Source organism: Podarcis raffonei, chromosome 11 (genome assembly GCF_027172205.1).
Source record: "Podarcis raffonei isolate rPodRaf1 chromosome 11, rPodRaf1.pri, whole genome shotgun sequence".
Lineage (NCBI taxonomy): Eukaryota > Metazoa > Chordata > Lepidosauria > Squamata > Lacertidae > Podarcis > Podarcis raffonei.
Genome location: NC_070612.1, coordinates 59,067,121 through 59,081,393, shown reverse-complemented (window position 1 = coordinate 59,081,393; position 14,273 = coordinate 59,067,121). Strand labels below are relative to the sequence as shown.

At 42.5% G+C, this 14,273-nt stretch overlaps 1 pseudogene; it reads left to right on the top strand.

Annotated features, from left to right (window-relative positions):
• The first annotated feature begins 11,302 nt into the window (after positions 1–11,302).
• LOC128423571 (activated RNA polymerase II transcriptional coactivator p15-like) lies at positions 11,303–11,914 on the top strand (annotated as a pseudogene).
• Positions 11,915–14,273: the final 2,359 nt, after the last annotated feature.

Genomic DNA, 14,273 nt, shown 5'->3' with positions numbered 1-14,273 from the left:
TTCAGCAAATAAGTACATTGACAGAGAACACCCAGCTGTTAACACACACACACACACACAAAATAAGATATGAATTTCCTAATTAATTCTTCAAGTGTTCTGAGTGCACAGATTATGGTCCAAGCAACATTCCATTGCTAAGAGACTAAAACTAAGAGAGTGATATTGAATATTAATGCAAATGATGAGTCCATTGCATCAGCCAGAAAAAAGGGGGGAAGCACATTATATTTTAGAATGTGTGGCTTTTTTCCCTGTTTGCCGCAAAGCCTTTTTCTAAAGCCCTGTCAAGAACATCTTACAGTGCCACTTTGTTCTTACTTAATGAATATTACGAAAAAGCAGGAAAGTATTCGGAAGTTCTTACTCCAGATGGTACATTTAAAGGGATCTCTCTGTGAAGCACAAAAGTCTATTTCAAAGGAGATTGGTCCAGTATAAATAAGCCAGTGTTTCTCTCCTGACATTTTCCGAATGTCACCTTACAAAATGTCTTCTTTCACCTACGAGGCCCTATGAGAACTTTGAGCTTGGTCTCACATGCCCTCTGATCATTGGGTCCTGTCATCGCTTCAGCATGTTTTTGATGCCACTGCGCCAAGAGGTTGCACGGAGTGGTGGTGCTTTTAATAAAGCAGAATGGAAGCCCCGCTACATCAGCCTGAAAGTGTATTTGTACAGCACCCTCTTCCCACAGTGGCCAACCCAGCGCCCATGGTAAGGCCACAAGCTGGACATGAGCGCAATAGGCCTTTTCCACATATGTCCCCAAGCAACTCCTGTACAGAAGGATACTTTTAGAGTTGTGTATCATTTCCTGATTTGCTCCCACCCTCCCTCACACAGAAACATCTTACACCTTCCCAGTACTTCAGGGCTGAGAGAATACTTTCTTCTTCTTTCACTTTTCTGTATTCCACTCCTCACATCCAGTTTAACAGTGAGAAATTCTAATATTAGTTCTGAAATTGGAGTATGTTGTTTGCCTCAACCTATAGCTTGACCTTCAGTCATTATCCAGAGGGAAAGTGTGACCCTCCAGCTACAAAGCGTGTTCTCCTTCATGGAGAACACGTGTTGCAGTGGGGGCTAGCAAGACACCCCACTGTTGCTGGGCGGAAAATAAGAGAGTTGGCCACCATTGCAATTGGGTTCTTCTTGTTGCTGGGGAGATTTATATGTTGCCATTTTGTGATTGACAGCCAAAGCTGATAAAAGCCATGCGCACAGCGCTGAGCTTCCTCTTTTCGCTGCGCACATCGGATCACCCGCTCACCCTCCCTATTTTGAGGGTTGTTTGCTTGACCTTGCTATGCCTGTCATGGGGTCATCTGCTCTTGGGGCAGGGGCCCGGTAGGAATTTTGTCCATTTGGCTGATTGGTTGGTGCCATTTGGTTTTTGCCTACTGCATAGCAAATCGTCCCAACTTGTAAGGTTCCGGTTAGGCATTGGTTTAGGAATTGGTTGGTGGAGGGGTATGGATTGGCTGTGCCTGCCCCTCCAATGCTGCTGCTGCAAGGGTATTCCGTTAAAGGAATCCAGGGGCTCGCCATGCTTTTGTCCAAGGGGCTAGGGCCATGCAAGAGCCCCTGGGAGCATTTGGGGAGAGGTGAGGGCATGGTACCCAGTCCCGTCTCTCTCCCCAAAATGTTTTCCCTTTCTGACTTCGTGGGCGTGCAAATGTCAGTCTGTCCACCAATGCCTAAGCAACCACTCACATTTTCTGTATTTTAATAAAGTTGTGACCAAAATTATGCCAAAAACCTTAAACAAAAATTATGTGTCAATTGTGTTTTATTTGGGGTGGCTTGGGGACCTCGACACACAACTCCCTCTGCCCCTGTCCACTGGCCAGCTTGGCTGAGACTGGAGGGGACTTGTAGCCCAAAACATCTAGAAGGCCACAGGTTCCCCACTCCTTCCTTATCCCAGTGAGGAAGAGTTTAAGTGCAACTACATCTGCCCATATTCACTTCTCCTGCTATCACCTCACTTTTTTTCTCCCATTTTTTGGTTGTCTCTCTCACTGCCTAAATTCAGACTGTAAGTGCCTCATGGCAGGGTACCTTTGTCTTAAATCTTCCTTTTCTTCCGTGCATTGACAGTCCCATAAAAATACTGGTACTAAGCTTTCAGGGCCTTAGAGGTAATATCTTTCCTTCTTTCCACATTTTTAGAATTTCCCAAGGGGCTGTTCTGTTTAGAAAAGGATCTGCATCCTTTCAAAAAGGAAGTGGGTCTCATTACTCATTCGGCCAAACCTCAAGGGGCAGCTGCCTGGCAAACCGCTGTATCAAAAGTCTGCAGCCATATCATAAGGTCAGACCTCCAGGCAGAAAAGAGCCACCTAGGGTCACAGGAGGAAATTAGTCAAGCCCAGAGTGACAGGCTTTGTGTATCATTGCTATAACAACTTTTCCCTTGTCAAAGGGTGTGAGGCAGTTGGTTTTAATGACCTGCCGAATGCTAAGCTGGAGACAAACATCCATAGAAGTCTTTAGTTGTCACTCTTTAGACCTGGGGAAGGCGGGTCTAAATCTGTTCCAAGTCCTCAAAGAGTCATGCTGGTAGCTTCGAGAACACTGTCCAACCATCTCGTCCTCCGTCATCCCCTTCTCCTCATGCCCTCCATCTTTCCCAACATCAGGGTCTTTTCCAGGGAGTCTTCTCTTCTCATGAGGTGGCCAAAGTATTGGAGCCTCAGCTTCACGACCTGTCCTTCCAGTGAGCACTCAGGGCTGATTTCCTTAAGAATGGAGAGATTTGATCTTCTTGCAGTCCATGGGACTCTCAAGAGTCTCCTCCAGCACCATAATTCAAAAGCATCAATTCTTCGGTGATCAAACTTCTTTATGGTCCAGCTCTCACTTCCATACATCACTACTGGGAAAACCATAGCTTTAACTATACGGACCTTTTTAATTATGGGTGTTTATTTTAACGTTGTACGGAATTGTTGTATATTTTAATTATGTGTGGTTTTATTTTTTAATAATTGATGCCATACTTGTAAACCACATAGAATCTATTCTGGCATGTAAGCAGTATAAAACTTAAAATAAAAATCAGCGAACCCTGTTGTAGCCTTAGCAATGGCCCAATGATACTGAGTGTGGAGAATGGGCGCAATAGCATCATGTCAACACTAATGTTTGAAGAGTATCACTTCATCCAATACAGCAAGTTACTATAATATTTTATAAATGGAAAACGTCATCAATTTGAATTCAATCCCGTTTAAGAGGGAATACAAATCAGAAAGTTGTGTTTAAATTATTTCAAATTGAATCTGATGCACACACAAAAATGATTTATGGATTAGTATTGTTTGTTCAAAAGTGGGCTTTACTTTTTGTTTACCCAAACAGCGTTCCTTTCATGAAGCACTCAATTAAAACAGATTGTACACCAGTTTGGAAATGATTTAGCAGGTTTAAATTAAACAATAGTTTCAAAGCACGACAACATTTGGTAGACAAAAATAGACACAAATTGGGAACTGGAGGGAGAGAGATATTCTAGTTGTATCAAAACAAGAAATTTAATCCACTTTATAAATGTATTGTGTTACCAGATTTTTGGATACCTGTAGCTGATTGGAGGCCTACCACCAAGTTTCTGAAAACACACCAGAAGTGGAGCAGTGGGGTTGGGGATGCTGGTTCCCCCCTCTCTGGCGCTGTTTTGGTTGCCCTCATTTGTGGAGAGCAAATGATTGAAGCAGGGAGACTCCTGGATCCATGGAACTCCCTGTGAACAGTTCTGGAGTTTTGAAGACTGCAACCTCTTGAATTTCTGCTTATTCTCTTTGACTAGGAAAGTCCCCAAGTGGGAATAATGATAATCCTGCTCTGCTGTTCCACCCTGGTTATCTGGACTATGCTCTTTCAGTCTAAAGCATCCAATTTAAGAGGCCAGGGATATATAGCTCCAGTTTATCCTCTTTGTGAGCTGACTTAAGACATAAGACATGTTTTCCCTAGGTTCCTCTGTAAACAACTCGCCGCACTCCTGGCTTGATGGAAAGCCACTTCGACCCTTTAACACCAGCCTCAAAAGAAGGCTGACTTCTCACATTGCTCAGAGGTCCAGCATCCATTTCGTATGGCGAAGGCATTGGGTTCAGTTCCCACTGTCTCCAGGGTCTGAGAGCCACTGCCAGTCAGTGTTCGCAATAGTGAGCTAGGCAGGTCAAGGCCGCTTCCCATGCAGTAGCAGATGGGGCTTTGCTGCTCACCTGAGCTCACACTGGCTAATTTGCTGCTGCAAAAAGGGATGGAGAGGAGGAAGGCTTGAGGCAGCAACAAGGTCAGTGCGGTGCAAACACCCAATGAGGCAATCTGGTGCCCAGGGCCAGCCTGCTCAAGAGGCACGGTGAGGCAACCAGCTCAGGTAGCAGGATCCACAGGGGCAGTGGATCCCAACGTCAATTTTCCCCGCCTCCCAGCAAGCACTTAACACTCTCTGCCATGCATAAAATCAAGGAACGAAGACTGGTAATCCATAGGCCTGTGTCTAGCTTGTAGTCTTTGTTACGTACTGAAGTTCTCACCCTGGGCCAGCAGGGGGATACTCTAGATAGTTCAGGTCCACATATGCAAATAAGGAATTGAAAGTGACGTTCAGTGATTGGATAGTTACAGAAAGTTGCTACTGTTGCTTTTGTAGTTGAGCTCTATATAAGCAGGCTGGCTGAACCCTTCAGTTCAGTTCTGTTCTGGCCTGTGAATAAACAAGAGCTGTTTGAAGAATCGCTGTGTCATCTGATATGTTCACCCACAACTTAACAGTTTTTAATGGTTGATGTTGCTGTGTTTTTATTATGTTGGAAGCCCCTCAGAGTGGCTGTGGCAACCCAGTCAGTTGGGCAGGGTATCAGTAATAATATTTATTAACAATAGCATTCCCTTCAACATTTTGTAAGAAAAATTCAGGGCACTCCCCCTACCACCCACCATTTCTGTCGCTCACACTCTTGCCTTCCTTCCTTGCCCACCTGATCACCCCTCCTTCCCTCCCCTCTCTAACCATTACTCTCTTTGGCCTCCTGTTCAGCAGCCTAAAGCAGCCTCAGGAAGGTAGTCCTAGGCCCAGGGGTAGGCCTGGGGGGCGGATCTGGCCCAATCGCCTTCTAAATCAGGCCTGCGGATGTTCCAGGAATCAGTGTGTTTTTACATGAGTAGAATGTGTGCTTTGATTTAAAATGCATCTCTGGGTTATTTGTGGGGCATAGGAATTCGTTCATATTTTTTTGCCCAAAATATAGTCCGGCCCACCACATGCTCTGAGGGACGGTAGACCAGCCCATGGCTCAAAAAGGTTGCTGACCCCTGGTAGGCCATTCGACTCTGGGAGATGCTGTGATGCCTGGAATGGCCTCCAGGAAAACTGGGGCATCCCGGATCGCGATCAGAAGCCAGGGCAGCTTCTGTAAATTTGGGATATCCCGATTAAATCGGGTCACACTTGAGGGGTCTTTAATCATCATCAGCCCTGAAAGAGGCTCTTTGACAGGAAAGGTTGATAGGAAGAAGGTACTAAATACTAAACATCTAGAAGCAGCTTCATAAAAAATAAGCAGTAGAAGACAGTCACAAATCAAAGGTATATCTATCTTGGGAAACATTTTGCCTCTGTACCCATCGTGGCAATACTTCATCTTTTACTGAAGAAAGCATCACAGGATGATAGCTGTTAAGGTTTTAAGAGTGTAAGATGGGATGCATCTAGCAAGGGTATCACATTCTGTAAGTTGCTTTAGTGCTATCAAGAGGGGTAATCTGATCTCCTCGGAAACACTGTATAGAATGAGTGGCTGAGTCCCTGTCTCAAAAGAAAAATCTATAATGGACATTTTCTTAAACATTTGCTTAAGAGAATGCAATATGCTGAAAAATTACTTTTTGCCATCAGAATTCCGATGCGATGACATTTACCTTATAAGGAAAATGCTGTTGTGTGCAATATGGTATATTTAAAATTGGAAATATAACTAAAAAGAACTTCTTGTGGGTCTCTCTCTCTTTCTCTCTCTGTGTAGTGTTTGCATAGGTGCACAATTCCCTAGAAAGAGGGAATCTAGGTGACTTTCCTCCAATGGACAGCATTAGTGCTTGGAATTTATTTATCCTTTTCCTTATTAGCATCCTCTTGCTAATAAATGTGATCCCACGTCAACACACACATCCCAGCAACTGAAACAACTTTCAGGATGGAGGAGAAATTAGCTTGGTCTGCATTTTGCAGCACACCGATCCAATCCAACTTTCTTGAGCCTTCTTGCAGAGTGGAAAGCAAGACACATTCGAAAGACATGCTTTTCTAGGTTTTGCAATTCAGTTTCAGTAGAGGGAAAGCGTTCACAGGAATATGCTTTTTACACAAAAGATGTGTACAATGTGTGCATTTTATAGACATGCATTGAAAAGTGCATATTTTACGTTAAGAATGTGGACAGAATATAGCTGGGATAGCTCAGTTGGTAAAGCATGAGACAACAGATTCCTGCAATGCAGGAGGTGGAGTCGATGACCTTCGTGGTCCTTTCCAACTCTTCCAAACCTACAATTCTATGATTGAAAGAATGCATACAATTTAAGTGCAAATTTCCCACACGTTCTTTCAAAGATTCCACACAAAATGGGACTGAACAGACCTATGGCTGAGCACCAGCAGTACGGAAACAGGACAGAATTAGCTCCTCGGCCCCTCTGCAGGTGTAAGTGCTGAGTGCATTTTGAGTACCACTAACCCCTATTAGCCTTCTTGTGGCATCACTGGGGCAAGCAAGGCAAGTCCCTTTCCCTGCCCAGACCATTTTTGGCCTTGCCTTCCCACTCCTGTGTACTATTTCCCTTTTCAAAATACGTTAGAGGCTGACTGTTCTCCCTTTGTGCCATTCATGGACCTTTTAAGTGGTCCTTTAAACAAACCAACAATGTTAAGAGCACAAGCAAGAATGCCTCTCTGCCTATGGCATTGTCCTACCATCTTATTCCTAGTTCTTCTTTCCCCTTAAAACAGTGGGGGGGGACCATTTTCTCCCCAAGGTCCACCGTTCCTCATGAAGAGCCTTCTGGGGTGGGTGCAGCAACAGATGTGAGTCCAGTAGGCTGCAGTCGGGTTACACAAAGGTCAGGACTCTATCCAGGCAGGCAAGCAAGAGGCATGAGAAGGAGGTATGATCTGAGGAGACACCTGAAGTCTAGATAGAGAGGCCCAGAGGGCTTCATTTGGCCCGAAGCCTAGAGTTTCCCAGCCCTGCCCTGACATTGTGTTTGAAAGTTAGTGCTCATCCCCTCAGCACAGCTTCTGTGAAAGAGCATAATCCAGAGGTCTCTCAGTTATCTCAGAGCCTTTTGGAGTGTCCTGTCATTTCAAACAGGGCCTGCTGAGTTCAGATGCTTCTGCTCATCGCTAGGCACAGCATGAGATGTCATTTCAATTTCAGCAGGTATTCCCCCCCCATCCCAATATTGACAACAAACAATGTCATCCAGGGAATACAGGACTTCTCCATGATGACATCATGGTGCAGCCCCCAAACATTTATGTATGGGAAGATCTGAGCTGAAAACATTGGCCCTCCCAGGGCTAATATGTATTGGTTAAGTAGGTCAACATTAAAGCCTCAGCTGAATTTTCAGGTGTGACCACTGACAGAATTGCTCCTGCCCCAAGAATCTTACAATGAAAAATGTGGCAGTGAAGGGCAAATGAAAGGAGGAGAAGTAATAAGGGAGTAGAGATGGGGATATTTGTTTGGTTCACTTTTGCAAGCAAGCCCACTTAATTTGCACTTCCACAAGCCAATATATGAACTGAAGCACATCTATAATTTGAAATCCTAAAGAAAAAGATGGTACATTTTTTTATATGTGGTGGGAATGCAAGAAAGTGAAAAGCTTCTGGGAATTGATATATAATGAGCTGAAAAAAATGTTGAAATATACATTTGTTAAGAAACCAGAGGCTTTTCTCTTAGGAATTGTTGGTAATGAAATAAATAGAAAGGATTACAAAATTTTCCAATATGCAGTGACAGCGTCAAGAATACTACTGGCCCAGAAATGGAAACAAGAACAAATACCAACGTTGGAGGAATGGAGAACGAAGCTGATGGACTATGCAGAACTTGATAAACTGACTGGGAAGATTAGATATCAACGAGATCAAAAATTCATCGAGGACTGGAGAAAATTAGTGGAATATTGGGAATGTATAAGTGATAATGGAATAACGTTAGTGGCATTTAAAGAAGCTCTGTAACAGAATAAGAAATATTGTAAAAAAGCAAAATATAAGAGGGGGGACGGTATAAAGGCAATACTAAAATTTGGAAATGTGTATTTTAAAAAATCAGAATTTGAATGATTGGCAGAGAAGCCGAAGGAAGTCAAAAAACCGAAAAGTCTAATGCAAATTGTTAATGTGGTATAAATGTATGGAAAATTAATAAAATATAATTTAAAAATATATATATAATTTGAAATCCACACTTCTTTGAATTTGGTGACGCAGTTTTCCAAGTGCAAAAAAACACATATGAAAATGCGTGCACTAAAGGAATGGCACACTCTTCCACTGTCTCTTGAGACGGATGCCAACAAAAGGTGGCAAAAATATAAAAATGCATTATATTAGGGGGAAATGCTTGCAAAAAAAAAAAGTATACTAGGAGACATGCACATGAAAAGATGTATAAATTTTAATGTGGACTTTTAAAAAAAAAGGCCAACTAATGCAAAATGAGGTGAACTGAACCAAAGACTGGGGGGAAAGAAATAGGGAGAAATGAAAATTGACAGATTCATCCATCCTATAAAGGTAACAAAGGAAGAATTTGTACCTTGATATTTTGATATAACAATAATTACTGAAAAGTCTCCAAATGTCTCCTCTTGAGAGAGTATCATCATCTTCCCAGCTGTGAGGTTATTTGCAGATTCCATTTTTATCTCTAAGAAAATATTAATAAAAGGAGATCAAAGACGGTAATCGGATCCCAAAGTAAGAAACAGGCAAACCCAACACAACAGAGCAATCTGGCAACTTTATTGCCATTCTTTCTATGCATTGCCAGAGATACATTTTGTCCACATGCTCATGTGATGCACAGCGCGAGTGAAATGTGACAGACTAGTTGGATGGACTTGAAGGTCCGCTGTTACAGGCTCAAATAAAATAGAGAAAAGCTGACGTGCAAGGGGGGAAAACATACGCAGTCTGAAAACATATGGATAACCTGGATTTTGTTGAAAGAGAAGTACTGAAAGGGAATAATGGAGAAAAATCCAAAATCAGTATAATAGTTCTGATTTCCTTGCCCAGTTGTGAAGCCAGAGATGGCCAGGGTGCCATTATCTCTGCTTCACTCATGGAAATGTTTATTTATTAGATAAACAGTTGCTCAAAGGTTCAGTTCAGACATCATGTTGGGGCAGAATGTCAAACACATCTGCACAGAAGGGAGAATTACAATGTGTGGTCCCAGAGGTCATGAAAGCGGACTCAACGTTCCAAGATCTGTATTACTCGAAAAGTGACATCACTGAAGCTCAGAGCTATTCACTCATTCTACATGCTACAGTTCTATACATGCTTCCCTGGGACTAAGTCCCATGGAGCTCTTTTGGGTAGCATGCACAGGATTTCACTTCTAGCTACCTGCTTGTTAAGTTTGTTTATTAAAAATATTTCCATTTAGCATTTGTCCAAAGCAGTATACAATGGGCGTGGGTCTGCCCCCATATAAAATCAAGAAGAACAGAATAAAGTAACCAGAAAATCACAAAAGTAATTCTACAGAGACTCCCAAGGACTCCCTGCTCCTTGCCCTTCCTGCTGCCCATTTCTGGGAAGAGACAAGAAAAGCACGTAATGATACAGTTTGATGACCATCACTGAGAATCCATTTCAGCACTAGCTTATGGAAACGTAGAAATGGCCTTAATGAAGGCTTTTTATTCATTCGTTCATTTATACGCCCTCCCACCAGATGTCAAAGAGAACAACAACTACCAGACTTTTAGAAGACATCTGAAGGCAGCCCTGTTTAGGGAAGCTTTTAATGTTTGATGGATTACTGTATTTTAATATTTTGTTGGAAGCTGCCCAGAGTGGCTGGGGAAGCCCAGCCAGATGGGTGGGGTATAAATAAATTATTATTATTATTATTATTATTATTATTATTATTATTATTATTACAATTTGTATGCCTTGCCTTAAGCCAAGTCACATTATACCCACAATGCAATTCAGCCTTACACTTTCACCAGCTGTTTATTTTCTTCCTTGTCTGTGGGTCTGCCCTGTGACTTTGCTTTCCACAGTCTATATATATCATGGGAAATATCTGCATTTGGTCAGGAAGTTGGCACACTTTTTTGCAGCACACTCACTGAGCATTATCTTTAAATATGCCTTCTTCAAAAGAAAAGGCGATTGGATTTTGCTTGGGCCAGGAAGGTGATCTTTGTCCAAGGCTTGCATATACAGTTACCCTGAAAGCAGGGAGCAGCTATAAAAGAAAGTATCAGACCTTGGCCAAGGAGAAAAGGATCAATCTGACATGGGTTTTTACTCTCATTTCTTTGCTTGGATAATTAGTAATCGTCCCCCTGTCCTTTTGTTTCTGCTTCGGTGTTCTTTCCATTTCTACTGTATACAACTTGTAATCTTAGCAATAACAGCCGCCAACATATTTGGTCATGTACACTCGGTGTACAGTTTTTGTTGTACTCGTATTTCTTTTGGACTGAATGCACAAGGACTTGCAGAAAGAAGAGTCAGAGGTGAAAAAGATAATTGTATGCTCTAAAAGTCTTGGTTAAGACCAATTCTTCTAGCACTCTTGCAGAATTCTGTTTGGAACAGAGAAGATATGTTTTCTCAAGGAGTATTACTGCATGCATGCTTGCTTGCTTGTTTTCTCAGCAGAAGGAAGTGATCATTCCTGCCTCAGAAGTCTTCTCTGAAGGAGCCATTTACTAACAAACCCCTCTGTTCCTTTTTGATCCCAGGTATCGGCTTCCTTGTCAAATGGCCACCTCAGCCTGGGCTTTCTGAAATCTGTTCTCTCAGGCTGAGTGAAGGTTCAGCCTCCCCCTCTAACTTGGAAGGGTTTTTTGTGTGCTATGAATTAGTCGGAGACCCACCCTGTGCATTATTCCAGGGCAATCTCTGGAGACAAGCCTGGTGAGGTCTCTCTCTGGATACAGAAGTCTTCTGGATCAGTGCCAAAGTTAGAGGAGGTTAGGGGAACCCTATTTTGGCCCTCTAAGAGACCAGCATCTGGAGAGCAGCGAGCGCTGAGTGGAACAATGCTGAAATCAAAAGAACTTGTGTCTTCAAGCTCATCTGCCAGTGACTCAGACAGTGAAATTGGCGAAAAGGCAAAAAGGAAAACACAAGCAGTGTCCAAAAATCCTGTAAAGAAACAGAAGACTGCTAAAAGGTGCTGCCTCCTACAAGCCAAGTAGTAACGGAGAGGAGAATATGTTTCAGATTGGTAAAATGAGATACGTCAGTGTTTGTGATTTTAAAAGTGAAGTCCTAATTGATGTTAGAGAATACTGGATGGATCAAGAAGGTGAAATGACACCTGGCAGAAAAGGTATCTCTCTAAATCCAGAAGAGTGGAGCCAGTTGAAGGAACAGATTACAGATATTGATGAAGCAGTAACAAAAAACAGTAAAGATGAGCCATGCAGAAACTCTGCTGTTATAGGTTTAAGTAGTCTTTTTACATTGGCATTCCTTTTCTAAACTATTTGTTTTCCAAGCTATTGTATATTTGGATTGCAAAACAATTTGCAAGATGAGCATTTTTTAATGTGCATTAAAAGTGTATTATGGGCAAAACTACAAGAGAGAGAGAGAGAGAGAGAACAGCATCTGATATGCCATAAAGTGGGTTTGAGGAACACAGTCACAGTTTTACAGTTATCAAATACTTTTTCTACCACATGGAATCTGTAAAAAAAAAGGAAAGGAAAGGAATATGGTTCCAAACATTTTCACCATGCCAATCTGTAAATCTCAGAGGCTGACTTTTTCCATTAAGATTATGGTTGCATTATGTGGATTAAACTGAAATGTAACAAGACAGCAAGAATGATAATCTTTTGCTCTGAATCTCAAATTCCATCTTTTCAATGCTAAAATTTCATTTGATATACTTGGAGCTACGGAAATGTAGTATTTCCTCATCCATAACAGACAAATACCTATTTCTCACAGTGATCTGAAAGCTCTCAGAACACATGAAAGAAAACATTCTGCTCTCCCCTTCTTCCACTCAATTTTTAAATTGCTCTTCAATGTCTTTTATGTTCTTACTCTCATGAGCCGTGTAAGCAGGTGCATAGTTGACTTTTGTTTGTGATCATTGTGTTGTAAACAAGTGCAGGGAGATCTGTATGCTGCAAGCAGCATGGGAAACTTCCTGAGCAATCACCTTGTATTGAAATGCCACTGTCCTCCTTGAATATTCAGGCTCCTTCCATCTGCTAGAGCAATTCAGCTTAAAAAATCTGCAGCTGTATCTAAATTACTCAGGAAGATGCAAGTTTTCAGTACTGAAAATTACCATGTCCTGTTATCTCACTGAAATGATGATGGTTGCCTCTGATTTATCATTCAGTTGCAATGATAACCAGGTGACAAAATACATACACAACCCAAAAGACTTAAATGATCCTCAATGTATTTGTCCTTAACTTCAGAGGCCAACAATGGCATCAATCAACAAGCTGCTTACTGCACTGAATGAGGACCAGACCACTGAAGTACTTCTCTGGTATGAATGAATGAATGAATGAATGAATGAATGAAAAGTAGAAAGTAGCCAGTTATCAGCTTTAAGATTCAAAACACCTGCAGATTTAATCAAAGTGCCGCACTGCAGAAATTAACTCATTCCTGATCTTGATATGCAATGAGCACAGTTATCTAATTAACAGGGGTCTGCTGGAAATCTATTTGTTTCAGCAACAATTCTTGGAGAATTAATTTGATTCAGTATTGATCATTTGTTCTGTAATTTATGGTTTTATAGTTTCATAATAGAATAGTTTTATGATGTTTTAATGATTTTATTGTACACCGCCTTGATCTTCTTATGTGTTGGTGGCTTAGAAATATTCTGACTAATCGGGGGTTGTTGTTGTTGTTGTTTAGTCGTTTAGTCGTGTCCGACTCTTCATGACCCCATGGACCAGAGCACGCCAGGCACTCCTGTCTTCCACTGCCTCCCGCAGTCTGGTCAAACTCATGCTGGTGGCTTCGAGAACACTATCCAGCCATCTCGTCCTCTGTCTTCCCCTTCTCCTTATGCCCTCTATCTTTCCCAACATCAGGGTCTTTTCCAGGGAGTCTTCTCTTCTCACGAGGTGGCCAAAGTATTGGAGCCTCAGCTTCAGGATCTGTCCTTCCAGTGAGCACTCAGGGCTGATTTCCTTAAGACTGGAGAGGTTTGATCTTCTTGCAGTCCATGGGACTCTCAAGAGTCTCCTCTAGCACCATAATTCAAAAGCATCAATTCTTCGGCAATCAGCCTTCTTTATGGAATCGGGGGTAGGGAAGCTCTAACCATGGGCCAAATTTGGCCAGGTGGCATGGGTGCCAATTTGACCCACGAGGATATTTTTCCAAACCCCACTCATCTGTCCCCACCCAAATGTGACATTGTGTGGGGCAGCTGTGTGTCTGAGCTGTCCAGGAAGAACTTGATCACATAGCTGATCCTTGCAGAAAGTAGCTTCGCTGAGCACAGAGCTGGGAAAACTGCAATTCTTTAGCATCCAACAGCATCCAGGCTGGTGGTCAGGCACTTGGGGAACATTGCAGAAGGGACTGTAACAGGAGAGCGGGATTAAAGACATAAGGTGACTAACAAATGGGTCATTTTGCCTACTTGTCAAAGTTGGCCTGACAAGGTGGGGCAAAGAGAGACTTGGCCCACCAGGCTAAAAAGGTTCCCTCATCACTTTTATAATTGAATCAATAAATCACTTATTAAATAATTTGTTTGTTTAAAATATAGGGCCCCCTACCCACCAATTGGACGCGAGTGGCACTGTCCACAGAGCCTAGGACTTGCTAATCAGAAGGTTGGCGGTTCAAATCCCCGTGACGGGGTGAGCTCCCCTTGCTCGGTCCCTGCTCCTGCCAACCTAGCAATTCGAAAGCACGTCAAAGTGCAAGTAGATAAATAGGTACTGCTCCGGCGGGAAGGTAAACAGCATTTCCGTGTGCTGCTCTGGTTCGCCAG